This window comes from Panthera tigris, chromosome B1 (genome assembly GCF_018350195.1).
Source record: "Panthera tigris isolate Pti1 chromosome B1, P.tigris_Pti1_mat1.1, whole genome shotgun sequence".
Classification (NCBI taxonomy): Eukaryota; Metazoa; Chordata; class Mammalia; order Carnivora; family Felidae; genus Panthera; species Panthera tigris.
The window spans coordinates 157735759-157753744 of record NC_056663.1 but is presented as its reverse complement, the minus strand read 5'-3'; positions in this window follow the sequence as shown (position 1 = coordinate 157753744).

Genomic DNA, 17986 nt, shown 5'->3' with positions numbered 1-17986 from the left:
CCACTTCCACAAACATTTAGGAAGGCACATTATGTTGCAGTCATAAAGTCCTTCACTGTAGTAGCTTTGATTATTTATTTCTTACCACCATTATGAGGTCAGTAAGAATTATCTTTATTACTATGATTCTATGATTAGAAGAACTGAAGGATATGGAAATAGATGGAAACTGTGGTTGAGCCAGCTACCCAAAGTTATAACCAAGGTCACAGGAACAACGGAAATCTGAAATTACATGTTTCAATCCCTATCTGTTGTTTCATTGTTTAATCAAAGGAGGCAGATTACTTCTTGTATGTGGTATGTTTGCAGTTTTTTAGCCTGGGTCAAAACAATATCTTGTATTTATATAGCACTTTAAATTTCATCTCATCTAGTCATTCAGCAAATATTTCTTTAGTGCCTACTATGTGAACTGCACCTCGGGGGAGTGTGTACATGGCAATGTCACATTTCTGTCCCCAAGGAGCTTCATATACACAATTCATCTTAATGTAAGACAAAGAGGAGAGAAAGACATAATAGCTGTTGAAAGGAAACATTGGATCAAAGATCAAAGGGCACGTGTTGACTTTCCTTCCAAATATCTCTTAAAACTATTCTTGCCTTCCCAAGTTCAGGTGTAGGCCTGTGGCTGGGGTATGTAGCCACCTGGACAGCCAAATGACTTGGCATACTTTTAAATTGATAATCTTTAAGTATTTGTTTAACGGTTGATTGGATAAGAAAATCAATTTCCTATTTTCTAAAAGCATAATTTTTTTTTTTGAGTTTCAAAATAAGCTATAACAAGCACTGCTAGGAATTTACCCAAGGGATACAAGAGTGCTGATGCATAGGGGCACTTGTACCCCAATGTTTATAGCAGCACTCTCAACAATAGCCAAATTATGGAAAGAGCTGAAATGTCCATCAACTGATGAATGGATAAAGAAATTGTGGTTTATATACACAATGGAATACTATGTGGCAATGAGAAAGAATGAAATACGGCCTTTTGTAGCAACGTGGATGGAACTGGAGAGTGTTATGCTAAGTGGAATAAGTCATACAGAGAAGGACAGATACCATATGTTTTCACTCTTATGTGGATCCTGAGAAACTCAACAGAAGACCATGGGAGAGGGGAAGAAAAAAAAAAAAAGAGGTTAGAGAGGGAGGGAGCCAAAACATAAGAGACTCTTAAAAACTGAGAACAAACTGAGGGTTGATGTGTGTGTGTGTGTGGGGGGTGATGGGTATTGAGGAGGGCACCTGTTGGGATGAGCACTGGAAACCAATTGTATGGAAACCAATTTGACAATAAATTTCATATTTAAAAAAAAAGAATAAAAATCACATAATACTTAAAAAATAAGCTATAACATGTCAGGATGAACGCATCTTGGTTCACAGTCTCACATGTAAGATTTAATGTTTTAAATTTTCACATCTTCCATTTAATTTCTGCTTTTGAATATGTGGTTACTTCTGGACTGATGAAAAACTTTGGGCCTTCCAGGAGTTCCTGCTTTCCCAAGGTTTCACATGGTGAGAAGAAAGGGATAGAATATATTAGATTTTCAGGTACTGTTACACACTGCATATTAATCAAAGAAATGGAAAAAAATAGGAGCAAAGTGTGCACAAATTAATACCTCAGAATATTATGTCAGCCACATTCACTTTCAGTAAATTGTTGTATAGTCATGAAAGTTTCTCACCTAGGTTATTTTTTTTAGAGCTGTCCAAGAAGATGAGCCATGACTTTTTGTCTCAGAGAGTAACTGCCAAGCTTTGGAAGTTTAATAGGGTTGAGCAGGTTCCTCATCAGAAGATGCAGCCCCATTACCCCATAAGACCCTTTATTTTCCCAGCACTGGCCCTCTACAGTCACCGCTCTTTCTAAAGCTCAGTGACAGACAAGGAGAACTCTCCCTGCAGGACTCGAGGGTAAACATCTATGTCTAGTTTATGCCAGCCACGTGGGAATTTTAGGTGTTAAGCTGGCAATGGCATTATCACTCACCTAAAATCCTACCTATCTCTTTCTTCTCAGACTTGTAATTTTCTACCTAGTCTCTGGACTTCTCAGACTGAGACATAACCTCATAACCTCTTGTCTCCATTTAATTTGCCCACAAGGGGACCTGGAAAAAAAGGAGAACAACCAAGCAAGTGATCAGGTCCTTCCACCTCCATGTTTCCATCTGGGTATTTCTGCCTCTGTCACCATTATCTGACCTAAGTAGAGATTTTAGACCAAAATGAGACTAGACTCTTATGGAATAGAGAAGCTCCACTGCTAATTCATCTCTGGATTCCTGAGACCATCCCTACAGGCCTTAACTTCCACATCATTAGCTGTGCCCTCCCAACCACCATGCACAATCCATTATGCAATGTTCTTCTATTCCACAGGCAAATCAAAGAGGAATCTATGCAGTTTTCTAATTGCTATTTACTGCCCTAGAATGTTTACGCACTAAGACCAGGCAGCTGTCTTTGAAACTTTCCTACATAGGTCTTCTTTTTCAGCGCAGCCTCCTTGCTGGTGGTGCCATAGGCACGTCTCTTGATTTACAAGCCATTTTCATTAGAACACAACTGGTAACTCTAGAACTCCTGGAGAAGTTTCCTCTTCTCCATTGTGTGAATCTCATTCTGCAAGCTGAATTCCTCAATAAATATAGCTTCTCCATTCTTTCTAACTCAAGTATATTTTTGGTTCAAGGCTGGCAGAAAACTTAACATTGGTCTTTCTTGAGGATTTAATTGTCTAAATTATCAGGAGTATCAGAGCCTTTCAGGAATTGAGAGGAAATTAAGAGGGAACCCTATAGGTAACTGAGAAGTATCAATGACTGTTTAAATGACTCCTTCAGATATTAGCATGCCATTCTAGGGGTGTAAAAAACCTTTTATAAAACTGAGTCTTGCCACTTCTCTGAAGAAATAACCCCTACAGTCAGAATTAAGAAATTCAGAATCCACAAATCTCAGTGTCTTTCTCTGTCTCTCCAATTTCTGGCATTAACACTTCTCTCTACCAAGAGATCCTATCTCCTGGAAGAAAAAAAAACATAGGATGAAAGAAAATAACATGAGTAAAGTCTGAAAATATTTTCAAGATACATGTGCACCCAACTAAACATGATTTTATCTCATTTTAATCTTTGTTATTTTCATTTATTAGATATACAGGAAATGAAATGAACATTGACTTCCTTTTTTCTTTTGTATTTTTTTTTGTTGTTTTTGTTTCCCTTATTAGCAAGTTTTTTTCTCATTTCTTCATAGATTTTGGTTTCTGTTTTTTATGCTTTGATAATTTCCTTATATATCACAATGTCTTCAGAAGGAATATCAAAGGTGTTAATTTAGACAATAAAATATATCTTTCAGCTTGTGCTATATACTCTCTGGTTTTATAATGTAACTGATCACAATTTTGGACTCAAGGTTTTAGGGCTGGATTTTGACTTATTGCTGCAACCCCCAATTTGAACATCTGCCCTAAAACAAACAAACAAACAAACAAACAAACATACTGGACAAAGATAAGAGTTATTGAAAATTGCTACTCTCTAATTCAGAAAGGAGCATGATCAGTGTGCATTTTGCCATTTTGTTAATTATATTATACATGTTTTCTATTTAACTTGTATCATATTCTCAATTCTGTTCACTGATTATTTTAGTACCCTTTTATGTTGGTATCTCAGGCATTTGCCTGACTGGTCCATCCTGTAATCTGACAGTTTGGTCCACTGTCATATCTTGCTTGGACCACTGAATAGCCATTAGTCCCCTGCCTCTGGTCTTACTTATTCCAGTCATTCATCCACAGGGTAGCCAGAGGTATGTGCCTAAAATGCAAATCTAAGAATGTTACCCACTTGCTTAAAACCCTTCAATAACATCCCAGAGTCTATGACAGTGAACTACAAAAGCTACCTGCTTAGATTTCCCTGGAATATCTAAAGACTGAATACAGGGCTTTGCTATACAAGTACTGGCTGAGAATTTCTGATGGGACTAGGCAATCTCTGGTGGGGTTTGGAAATTTGCATTTGCATTTGAGCCAGCACCCAGGGAAATTCTTATGCTCAAAAAAGTTTAAGAACCACTAGTTTCAAGACAGTAAAAAAAAAATAAGCCTTGCTCATACTTTTGCTATGATTATGGACTCTCTGTTCAAGCCATGCTTGATTACTTGTATTTTCCTATTTCTTTTATACCTTCTTGCTTTTTTATGGTTGCCTTGCTCATACTTTTGCTATGATTATGGACTCTCTGTTCAAGCCATGCTTGATTACTTGTATTTTCCTATTTCTTTTATACCTTCTTGCTTTTTTTCCACAAGCCATTCCTTCTTTCTTGAATGCCCATTCTTTCCTTTTTATCTGGCTAATTCTTACTTGTTCTATAAGAGGCAGTTGGAACAATTCTCTATCTATGAAGCCTTCCTTGACCTACCGCCTCCCACAGAGAACCATTCTCACCCTTCTAGGTGCTCCTATCACACTTAATAAATACTATCATTACAGCGAGAAAGAGCTCAAGTTCAAGTTAGCAGGCAGCTGTGAGCATTGTGGCCAAAGACAGGGCATGAACTAATGCACCTGACTCTTAACTGTGAGGGTGGCAACTATTTTTTATATGTTTTTTATATTATCATTCACTACAATGGCTGTCTTAGAGAAGGCATTTAGTAATTTTTTGAATATCTTAAAAATAAATGTGTAGTGGGGAATATGAGAAGACTTTCTCTGTTTTGTTTTTGTTTTTGTTTTTTTCAGCCAAAACTGAATCAGGGATATTTCTCCTACTAGACCTTAGTAAGTGCTATAGGAATCAGTTATCCTCTTGCCACTTATCACTTTAACCTTACTTCCTGCCCAATATATATAACCAGTGTAGGGAGATGAGAGATTGAAAAGCATGTTATCAGCTTTATTGGCCTCACAGGAAGCAAGTTATGGATGGTGAAAGGCTTTTCTACCATGGGATGAAAGGTAGGCACTCTGTCACCAATGCAAATAATGGGGACACTCTAAAAGAATCACTCACATACCTTTACTACAATAAAAGAGACTGATGTTTGTCCTTATTTGAATATATACTTAGGTGGTAGATTTCTGACTTGCCTTCTGCCTTTCTGAGCAGAGGAAAAGAATTGGAGAGAAAGGTCAGGGCAGGGTGGGGTAGGTGTGAAGCAGTCTGTGTGCTTCCTGGCATTTTAAGGATGTGTGAATTGTTTGTGTCAAGTGTACGTTGGGGAAGGTTTTTAGCCAGCCTTGTAGGAACAGGCTCAGGAGAACTGATGGCCAAGGAGGATGCCTTTGCATGAGGTGTATAGCTAGGAGTGGAAGCTGGGAAGATCAAGGTGGAAGAAAATAAACTTGAACTCCCATATGCAGGAACTGTGGAGTGGGTGATACTCTAGACAGATGTGTCTCATGGAAGAGACACATCCCACAAGCAGGGGATATCAGTCAGTGTTGGCCAGAAAAGCGGTGTAGCCACTATGGAGAGAATTTCAGCTCTTTGCAGTTAAGTTCACCCTTTTCTCTTCCTTTCTTTTTATTTTCATCATTAGAGGAACTATGTCCTTAAAGAGGGAAGAAAGGGAAGGACTGAAAAAGACATATCTTGTGTCCAATTAATGTTCCTAAAATCACAATTATAGCCAACAATCGGAAAGATGAAAGTTTTACATAGATTATTATGTGGAATTTTAAACTGAGTTGGACTGACTATATAGTCAACAATGTCCAGAGGGCTACAGAGGCTTCCTAAGATGATCAATAAAGAATCTGCTTCCCATTGGGGAGTAGTAATTCAACAGAACATTTTGGAAGGCAGTGATTAAAGAAAAATAAACCATTTTATATTTTATACTATCAAGTCGAGCATTCTTTTTTTTTTAAATCCAGTTTACTTGAATGAAAATAATGAGCACTAGAAGGCAATAGGAGTTCACAGAGGTCTAGTTATGTCTCAATAATATAATTTCAATTTCTAAAAGTGTTTCTAGAGATTTGGAAATACCCAAGCCAAACAAGATGAAGAAGGAAGCCTCAGGATAGGAATGGAGATAACAAAACTTACAGTTTGTACAAGTGTCTAAGAGAATTAAAGTGTCAACCAGAGTGGAGTGGTGTTTATGTTGAGTTAGGAAAGAGAAAATAAAAACAAAACTTTTTGTCAATTTCCACTTGGTGTTACACATTCAGGAAAGGCATCTCATTGAATAGAGGTCAAGAGTTTTGCATGAAATAGGAAATTCTAGGTTGGGGTTTGATGTCAGACAGGATTGAATGTACATTCTGGCTCCACTCCCTAAAGTAGTAAGACTTTCTCTTGACTTCACATTTGCTCTGGGTAAGTGAAAATAACACCATCACCCACTTTGGATTGTTGTGCAAGTAAGTGAAATTATATACATGCATAATATGATATCAGACACAGTGTAAACCCTAATAGGTGTGAATTTCTTGGCCTATTTTACTGCTAGAGATAGTATTACTTCCTCACATTTTCTAATAGATAAAGCTTCTTTCAAAAATGTCCAACTCCTTTAACCACATTCATTAAGCTACTTTTACATTATAAATTCTGGGGCACCTGGGTAGCCCAGCTGGTTAAGCGTCAGACTCTTGATTTCAGCTCAGGTCATGATCTCACGGTTCGTGAGCTCGAGCTCCATGTCCAGCTCTGTTCTGGCAGTGTGGAGCCTGCTTGGGATTCTCTCCCCTTCTCTCTGCCCCTTCCCACCCATGCTGTCTCTGTCTCTCTCAAGGTAAATGAATAAAAACTAAAAACACATTCATACATTATAAATTCTTCCAGTTGCTTTGATTCTGACAATGGGTGCTTTGAATGGAGATACTTGTGTAGCTAGGTTTATGAAATCCAGAGTTCCATTCTGTGTTAATGAAACATCATGCTTCATGTGTTTGGTTACTCACACTCTGACTCTATTTGCCAAAGCCTGATCAATTCTTGGTGACATGATAAAACTGATTTTGGATTAGCAAACCTGGAGGCTAGCCCTTAGACCGTGGTGACCACATGAAGGCGTGACTTCTCACAATCTTCATGTGTCACATTGCTACTACCTCTCTTTTGAATTGCTCTGTGAAACCACATTATGACCTTAAGAATAGACCATTTGGAAACAAGGCAACTCCAGAACGTGTCATGAAACTACAGCTATAATACAGGCATGCACAAAATGGCAAGCTCATCAGGCAGGATAGTTAAGCAGATTAAACAGCAGGTACACTCTTCTCCTCAGGGCAGAAAATGACATGAAACTGCAAGCAAGGCATTAAGGAAAAAGGTTCACAGTGGTAAAAAATTGTTAGCCACCTGCCAATTCAGCACAACAGCAGGTGCACATGTTAAATGTCCACGCAATCAAAATGGGTTTTCAAAGCTTTTGCATAGTTATAATGTCACTTTTTGCCCTTTGAAAACAAGACAGTGCTGGAGTGCATTATGTGTTTTAAGTCTTTGTCTTGAGAAGAAATAATAATTTGATTTTTTAAGTTGAAGATATTTTAAAAATTCTGAATACATCTATGGACATAGATATTTACAATAAACTTTGAAAATCTAACCTTTTCCCTCCATTACAACATTCTAAAGTGATTAGGGATTATTTGGTTAACTCTGCTATTAATTTTGAGTTCTTATACAAAAATAATTACTTTTACCCAATTGCTGCTTGATTATATTCCTTGTGGTTTGCTGATTGACAAGGTTTATTACAAATGTTGCCTGCAAAGCTAGGCTTTCTGAGATACCCCTGGGATTACATGTCAGGCCCTTGTCTGATTGAACTTCGGTTGCATTCAGGTCAGAAATTATCATGGTATCTGACACATACTCAATAAATATTTTTTCAATCAATTCATTACTTATGTTGTGTAATAAATTTAGAGCATGCCTTTAGTAGGGAAAAAATCATAAAACCATAGATGTTTAGTGTTGAAAAGATGTCAAAGGCCATCCCTTTCCCCTCCTTCATTTAAAAAAACAAGAAACTGAGGACTAAGAAGGGAAATAACCTGTATAACATTATTGGCTAATCATTTAAAGAATCCAAATATAGTTTTTTATTTCAATATATAAATTTTAAGAATATATGCATCATTATACTAAAAAACTTAAGCATTTAAAGAACTTAAGATAATTTTTCTTTTTTTTTTTTTTTTCTTTTTTTTTTTACATCTTACATTCATTTCTGGATGACACAGTTCTCTTCTGATTTCCATCGGTAATTTAGAATATCAGCACAGCAATCACTTCACATCAACTGAGTAATAGTCTAAATTTTTCTTTGGCATTTTCACTAAGATAATGTTTTATAATAAATATACCTCTATATTCACAGATAATATGAATGAGATAAGTCTAATATTATAAAATAGACCTTTTGAAGCTTTTAACATTTACATTCTGGCCCTCTGCAGAAAGTTTGCTGACCCTGCTCTAAACTTTCAGAAATACAGCTGTGAGATCTTATGATTCCTTCCTTCCTTCCTTCCTTCCTTCCTTCCTCTCTCCTTTGCTGCCTCCCTCCCTCCCTCCCTCCCTCCCTCTCTCTCTCTCTCTCTTTCTTGACAAACAGGGTTCTTTGAAACCAGATCAGAACTAGAAAAAGGATCTCAATAATCAAGTGACAATACTTGAATAATCCATTAATAATCTATCAGGTGTGACCTAATTTATAATATCAGGAAAATGAATATCAGGAAAATCAATTGTTTCATAAGCTAGTCAGTAAATTATTTCTTTTTGAGCACCTGATTTATTTTGGGAACTATGGTTATTCAGTGATAACTTTCATGTAACTTACAGTCTCCTAGAGTGGTTAATCAATAAGTAGTCACATGAACAAGCTAGTTTTGATAGTAATCTATGTTTTAAAATAAATAAAGCAAACTGAAAGCCTAGCTCCTGGCTTGTGAAAGATTGGGAAGTACCATTAATTGTTACCAATGCCCAGCGTTCAGCTCTGCACTGTCAGCACAGAGCCTGCTTGAGATTTTCTCTCTCTCTCTGTCTCTTTCTCAAAATAAAATAAATAAAACATTAAAAAAATTTTTTTACCAATATTTATCAAATGACTACAATGTGCCAGATACTGTTCTATGCAATTTATACCCATTAACTCACTGAATATTATCAACCATCCTATGCAATAGATACAATTAAACCCATTTTATACATGAGAAAACTGAAACAAGGAAGAGATCTGTACCTGCCTAAAGTCATCCAGCTAACTTATGGTTGAACCCAGGATTTGAATCTAGGAAGTACAAACTCAGAATTCAACCCTCTCCTGCCTGATCAGTGATTTCTCTGAGTCTACTTACTATGATAACATGGATCAAGCCATTAAAAACTGCTTGTGGAAGAGAGTTCTAGGCAAAAGGGATAGCAAGGTTATGGGATGGGGGCTGAAATAAACTAGGGTTGTTTGAAGACTAAAAAGTAGTGGGGCTATAGCAGGAAATAAGGGGGGGAGATAGGAAATTGTGTCAAACTATGGATTGGCATATAGGCCATGAAAAAGAACTTCAGTTTTACCAGAAAATGACTTAATATGATTTATATTGTAAAAAGACTATAGGAGGACAAGAGTAGAGGCAAGATACAGAAGAAATTGCCAGTGGCTTACCTGATCTGTTCTCTCTTCTTTTTCCTACTAAACATAACCCCCAATTTTTTCAGGTAGCAATGCACACAGTAAAAATTATATCTCTCAGTTCCCCTTGTAGCTTGAAATGGTCATGTAGCTGTGATGGCCAATAAGAGAGAAGTTGAAGTGTGTGGGTGGAACTTTGGGGAAAAAGCCATCTCTGTGGAGCTGACTCAGCTGGCAGCAGTCTTCCCTTCTCCTGCGGCTTCTTCTTCCTCCCCAGAACATGTAGATAAAGGATGGAGATTCAAAGACCACATAGCCACTGTAAGGAGATCTGGAATTGACAATTCAAGGATATCTAAGAGACGCAATGTGTGAGGGACCAGGGGCTACTGCAGAGGACCTGGACTATTACATTCTATCTCTAGTTTTATGAGAGAAAAACCAGCTCCGCTTTTATCCAAGCCACTTTTATTTGAATTATTTTTCAATATGTAGTCAATGTCATTGCTCAGATTGAAACTAGAGGGGCGCCTGGGCGGCTTGGTCGGTTAAGCATCGGACTCCTGACTTCGGCTCAGGTCAGGATCTCCTGGTTCCTGAGTTTGAGCCCCACATCCGGCTCTGGGCTGACAGCACAGAGCTGTTTGGGACTCTCTCTCTCTCTCTCTCTCTCTGCCCTGCCCCCTGCTTGCTCTTTGTCTCTCTCTCAAAATAAAAATAAAAATAAAAAATCAATAAACTTAAAAAACAAGGAAATAGAGATAAGTCAGAGGGTTATCAAAGTGGTCCAAACGAAAGGTAGTGTTTTGGATACTGGTATTTATGGAGATGGTAATTCAGTGTAATGCTGGCTTGAAGAATGAACTGTGTAAATATTTGCTTGAAAGAAACACTGAATGAATGAATGAATGAATGAATAATTTACTAAAGTGATAATTAAGGTGGTTAAAAAACCACAAAACTAAAATTCACCATGATTGCAATCATGTTAGAATATATATAATAATTAAATAATATATGAAAAGGAACATAGTTATGTCAATTTTATATATTAATGCCTTTCTAGTTAAAATTTAAAAAGTGACTAAAAATTAAATTTAGCTCTTTAAAGTTTCACTGGCCCAAAGTTTCTTTTGGAAGGGAAAGCAAACTTCATCCATCTAGACTACTGTATATAGGCAGCTTCCCAGAGACAGATCAACATTTAAATTCTTTCGGATGGGTAAAACTATGCCTTTTTCTAAGCACGGAGACGAAGTCTTTAATCTCTTCTCTCCCAGTCCCTGCTGCTTTCCCAATCCATATGCCACATTTGCCAGATTGACAGTTTGGGTGAGCATATTAAGGAACTTTTTAATCCCCCTTTTGGTAGTCATCCACTGCCTGCTTCATACATTAGGGAATTCTCTAGACCAAGAGAGGAATTCAAAAGCAGTGGTGGCGGATGCACTGGATAATTTAGAGATGCAGCCACCTGACAACTGATTCTTCAGTGACTTCACTTCTACTGACAGAGGTAAAAGAAAATGCTGAAGTTGTCAGTCCACTTCTATTTTTTATGAGCAGATTTTGTACTTTTTGGAGCTATGGGATGCAGGTGCGTTGCAGGAATGAACTTCATGTGCCAATCTGCAAAGCAATCTTTGCTCTTTCTTGTGATAGAACTAACACTAGAGGAACATTTTTCACCTGAGGATGGCAAAGCACCTCATTAAGATAGATTTATTAAACCTCCAGGGCCCTCTGTGGAAGAGGGATGGTCAGCTGTTATTTATCAAGATGGGAAACCTGGGCAAAATGGAATCCAAGTGGCTAGCTTATAGTATCAAAATTTGGCAAACTTTGTATGCTTTCTGCCCTGGTTTTATAACTGATGTCAGCACAGCCATGTGGTATGTTGGTATTTTAACCACTAGTAGGTGTGCAAGGAAGGGGGAAATGCTAGATGCAGTATCCCTCAGCCTCTACACTATTGATTGACCTTGTGGGCCAGATTATTCTTTATTGTGGGTTGGAGCTGGGGTTGTCTGATGCATTAAGGATGTTTAACAGCATCCCTGACACCAGTGGATGCCAGTAGCATCCCCAATTGTGACCACCAAAAAGTGTCTCGGTACACATCCATTGTCCCATGGAGGACAACGTACCCACGCTCCCTTCATTAAGAACCACTGCTCTGAGGGGTTAGGAAGATGGCAGTGTAGGAGGACGCTGAGCTCACCGCGTCCTGCGGATCACTTGGATTCCACCCACACCTGCCTAAATAACCCAGAAAATCACCAGAGGACTGGCAGAACGGATTCTTCAGAGCCAAGCATAGACCAGAGGTCCACAGAAGAGGGTAGGAAGGGTGGAGAGGTGGTGCGCGCTACATGGACTGGCGGGAGGGAGCCGGGGCAGAGGGGCAGCCCACTGGCAAAGCAGAGCCCCTGAGTCTGGCTGGCAAAGGCAGAGGGGCTGGACGGAGTGTGTTCAGACAGCAAGCAGGACTTAACATCTGGAAGGTTATAATTAACAGCTCTGCTCAGAGAGCAGGAGGGCTGGAGGACAACGGGAGGGAGAGTTGTTGAGCCCTGGAAGACAGAGCACAGCTTGGCCAGGAACAAAGGCGCTCACCAGTGCCATCACCCTCACCCATCCCCCAGCCAAAATCCCAAAGGGAACCGGTTCCTACCAGGGAACTTACTTGCACCACGCAAACACCCAACGCTGTGCTTCTGTGAATCCATCCCTCTGGTGGGTCTGACTCCCTCCCGGTGCCGCAGGGCCCCTCCTGAAACGGGTCACCGAAGGTATAGCGAGCTGAGCCTGCCCTTCCCGCCCCTGTGCACCTTGCCGATCCACCCCAGCTAATACGCCAGATCCCCAGCACCACAAGCCTGGCAGTGTGCAAGTAGCCCAGACGGGCCATGCCACCCCACAGTGAATCCTGCCCCTTGGAGAGGGAAAGAGAAGGCACACACCAGTCTGTGGCCCCAGCGGTGGGTTGGGGGCAGACATTAGGTCTGACTGCGGTCCCGCCCACCAACGCAAGTTATTCAAGACAGCACAGGGGAAGTGCCCCGCAGTCCCACACCACTCCAGGGACTATCCAAAATGACGAAACGGAAGAATTCCCCTCAAAAAAACGTCCAGGAAATAACGACAGCTAACGAACTGATCAAAAACGATTTAAACAATATAACAGAAAGTGAATTTAGAATAATAGTCATAAAATTAATCACTGGGCTTGAAAACAGTATAAAAGACAGCAGGGAATCTATTGCTACAGAGATCAAGGGACTAAGGAACAGCCAGGAGGAGCTAAAAAATGCTATTAATGAGCTGCAAAATAAAATGGAGACAACCACAGCTCGGATTGAAGAGGCAGAGGAGAGAATAGGTGAACTAGAAGATAAAATTATGGAAAAAGAAGAAGCTGAGAAAAAGAGAGATAAAAAAATCCAGGAGTATGAGGGGAAAATTAGAGAACTAAGTGATTCACTAAAGAGAAATAATATACACATAATTGGTATTCCAGAGGAGGAAGAGAGAGGGAAAGGTGCTGAAGGTGTACTTGAAGAAATAATAGCTGAGAACTTCCCTGATCTGGGGAAGGAAAAAGGCATTGAAATCCAAGAGGCACAGAGAACTCCCTTCGGACGTAACTTGAATCGATCTTCTGCACAACATATCATAGTGAAACTGGCAAAATACAAGGATAAAGAGAAAATTCTGAAAGCAGCTAGGGATAAACCTGCTCTAACATATAAAGGGAGACCTATAAGACTTGTGACCGATCTCTCTACTGAAACTTGGCAGGCCAGAAAGGAATGGCAAGAGATCTTCAATGTGATGAACAGAAAAAATATGCAGCCGAGAATCCTTTATCCAGCAAGTCTGTCATTTAGAATAGAGGGAGAGATAAAAGTCTTCCCAAACAAACACAAACTGAAGGAATTCATCACCACTAAACCAGCCCTACAAGAGATCCTAAGGGGGATCCTATGAGACAAAGTACCAGAGACATCGCTACAAGCATGAAACCTATGGACATCACAATGACTCTAAACCCATACCTTTCTATAATAACACTGAATGTAAATGGACTAAATGCAACAACCAAAAGACATAGGGTATCAGAATGGATAAAAAAACAAGACCCATCTATTTGCTGTCTACAAGAGACTCATTTTAGACCTGAGGACACCTTCAGATTGAGAGTGAGGGGATGGAGAAGTATTTATCATGCCACTGGAAGTCAGAAGAATGCTGGAGTAGCCATACTTCTATCAGACAAACTAGGCTTTAAATTAAAGGCTGTAACAAGAGATGAAGAAAGGGCATTATATAATAATCACAGGGTCTATCCATCAGGAAGAGCTAACAATTATAAATGTCTATGTGCTGAATTCAGGAGCCCCCAAATATATAAAACAATTACTCATAAATATAAGCAACCTTATTGATAAGAATGTGGTAATTGCAGGGGACTTTAACACTCCACTTACAGAAATGATAGATAATCTAGACACACGATCAATAAAGAAACAAGAGCCCTGAAGGATACCTTGGATCAGATGGACTTGACAGATATATTTAGAACTCTGCATCCCAAAGCAACAGAATATACTTTCTTCTCCAGTGCACATGGAACATTCTCCACGATAGATCACATACTGGGTCACAAAACAGCCCTTCGTAAGTATACAAGAATTGAAATCATACCATGCATACTTTCAGACCACAATGCTATGAAGCTTGAAATGAACCACAGGAAAAAGTCTGGAAAACCTCCAAAAGCATGGAGGTTAAAGAACACCCTACTAAAGAATGAATGGGTCAACCAGGCAATTAGAGAAGAAATTAAAAAATATATGGACACAAACAAAAATGAAAATGCATCAATCCAAACGCTTTGGGATTCAGCGAAGGCAGTCCTGAGAGGAAAATACATTTCAATCCAGGCCTATCACAAGAAACAAGAAAAATCCCAAATACAAAATCTAACAGCAAACCTAAAGGAAATAGAAGCAGAACAGCAAAGACAGCCTAAATCCAGCAGAAGAAGAGAAATAATAAAGATCAGAGCAGAAATAAACAATATAGAATCTAAAAAAAACTGCAGAGCAGATCAATGAAACCAAGAGTTTGTTTTTGAAAAAATAAACAAAATTGATAAACCTCTAGCCAGGCTTCTCAAAAAGAAAAGGGAGATGACCCAAATAGATAAAATCATGAATGAAAATGGAATGATTACAACTAATCCCTCAGAGATACAAGCAATTATCAGGGAATACTATGAAAAATTATATGCCAACAAACTGGACAACCTGGAAGAAATGGACAAATTCCTAAACACCCACACTCTTCCAAAACTCAATCAGGAGGAAATAGAAAGCTTGAACAGACCCATAACCAGCGAAGAAATTGAATCAGTCATCAAAAATCTCCCAACAAATAAGAGTCCAGGACCAGATGGCTTCCCAAAGGAGTTCTACCAGACGTTTAAAGCAGAGATAATACCTATCCTTCTCAAGCTATTCTAAAAAATAGAAAAGGAAGGAAAGCTTCCAGACTTATTCAATAAGCCAGTATTACTTTGATTCCAAAACCAGAGAGAGACCCAGTAAAAAAAGAGAACTACAGGCCAATATCCCTGATGAATATGGATGCAAAAATTCTCAATAAGATACTAGCAAATCGAATTCAACAGCATATAAAAAGAATTATTCACCATGATCAAGTGGGATTCATTCCTGAGATGCAGGGCTGGTTCAACATTCGCAAATCAATAAACGTGATACATCACATTAATAAAAGAAAAGGTAAAAACCACATGATCCTGTCAATCGATGCAGAAAAGACATTTGACAAAATTCAGCACTCTTTCTTAATAAAAACCCTCGAGAAAGTTGGGATAGAAGGAACATCCTTAAAGATCATAAAAGCCATTTATGAAAAGCCCACAGCTAACACCATCCTCAATGGGGAAAAACTGAGAGCTTTTTCCCTGAGATCAGGAACACGACAGGGATGCCCACTCTCACCGCTGTTGTTTAACATAGTGTTGGAAGTTCTAGCATCAGCAGTCAGACAACAAAAGGAAATCAAAGGCATCCAAATTGGCAAAGATGAAGTCAAGCTTTCACTTTTTACAGATGACATGATATTATACGTGGAAAATCCAATAGACGCCACCAGAAGTCTGCTAGAACTGATACATGAATTCAGCAAAGTCGCATAATACAAAATCAATGTACAGAAATCAGTTACATTCTTATACACTAATAATGAAGCAACAGAAAGACAAATAAAGAAACTGATTCCATTCACAATTGCACCAAGAAGCATAAAATACCTAGGGATAAATCTAACCAAAGATGTAAAAGATCTGTATGCTGAAAACTATAGAAAGCTTATGAAGGAAATTGAAGAAGATATAAAGACATGGAAAAACATTCCATGCTCATGGATTGTAAGAATAACTATTGTCAAAATGTCAATACTACCCAAAGCTATCTACACATTCAATGCAATCCCAATCAAAATTGCACCAGCATTCTTCTCAAAATTAGAACAAGCAATCCTAAAATTCATATGGAACCATGAAAGGCCCCGAATAGCCAAAGTAATTTTGAAGAAGAAGACCAAAGCAGGAGGCATCACAATCCCAGACTTTAGCCTCTACTGTAAATCTGTCATCATCAAGACAACATGGTATTGGCACAAAAACAGACACATAGACCAATGGAATAGAATAGAAACCCCAGAACTAGACCCACAAACGTATGGCCAACTCATCTTTGACAAAGCAGGAAAGAACATCCAATGGAAAAAAGACAGTCTCTTTAACAAATGGTGCTGTGGGAACTGGACAGCAACATGCAGAAGACTGAAACTAGACCACTTTCTCACACCATTCACAAAAATAAACTCAAAATGGATAAAGGACCTGAATATGAGACAGGAAACCATCAAAACCCTAGAGGAGAGAGCAGGAAAAGACCTCTCTGACCTCAGCCGCAGCAATTTCTTACTTGACACATCCCCAAAGGCAAGGGAATTAAAAGCAAAAATGAACTACTGGGACCTTATGAAGATAAAAAGCTTCTGCACAGCAAAGGAAACAACCAACAAACCTAAAAAGCAACCAATGGAATGGGAAAAGATATTTGCAAATGACATATCGGACAAAGGGCTAGTATCCAAAATCTATAAAGAGCTCACCAAACTCCACACCCGAAAAACAAATAACCCACTGAAGAAATGGGCAGAAAACATGAATAGACACTTCTCTAAAGAAGACATCCAGATGGCCAACAGGCACATGAAAAGATGCTCAACGTCGCTCCTCATCAGGGAAATACAAATCAAAACCACACTCAGATATCACCTCACGCCAGTCAGAGTGGCCAAAATGAACAAATCAGGAGACTATAGATGCTGGAGAGGATGTGGAGAAACGGGAACCCTCTTGCACTGTTGGTGGGAATACAAATTGCTGCAGCCACTCTGGAAAACAGTGTGGAGGTTCCTCAAAAATTAAAAGTAGACCTACCCTATGACCCAGCAGTAGCACTGCTAGGAATTTACCCAAGGGATACAGGAGTACTGATGCATAGGGGCACTTGTACCCCAATGTTTATAGCAGCACTCTCAACAATAGCCAAATTATGGAAAGAGCCTAAATGTCCATCAACTGATGAATGGATAAAGAAATTGTGGTTTATATACACAATGGAGTACTACGTGGCAATGAGAAGGAATGAAATGTGGCCCTTTGTAGCAACGTGGATGGAACTGGAGAGTGTGATGCTAAGTGAAATAAGCTATACAGAGAAAGACAGATACCATATGTTTTCACTCTTATGTGGATCCTGAGAAACTTAACAGAAGACCATGAGGGAGGGGAAGAAAAAAAAAAGAGGTTAGAGTGGGAGAGAGCCAAAGCATAAGAGACTTAAAAACTGAGAACAAACTGAGGGTTGATGGGGGGTGGGAGGGAGGGGGGGGTGGGTGATGAGTATTGAGGAGGGCACCTTTTGGGATGAACACTGGGTGTTGTATGGAAACCAATTTGAAATTAAATTTCATATATATGAAAAAAAAAGAATCACTGCTCTTGATGTAAACTGAAGAAAGGAGACTAAAAACATCTAGATTCTAGAAGTGATACTTCAGAGGAGGATCCGGCTTCACGAATAGAATGTCCAAAGGTAAGATGCAAACACTAGCTTGATTTACAGAAACATTGTAATAAAACAGGATTCAGGGCTCAAGAAGTTTTCAGATGGCACGTATTACTAAAGCCATTGGAGCAGGTGCGCCTGAATGTCTCAGTCAGTTAGGGTAAGTATCAGACTC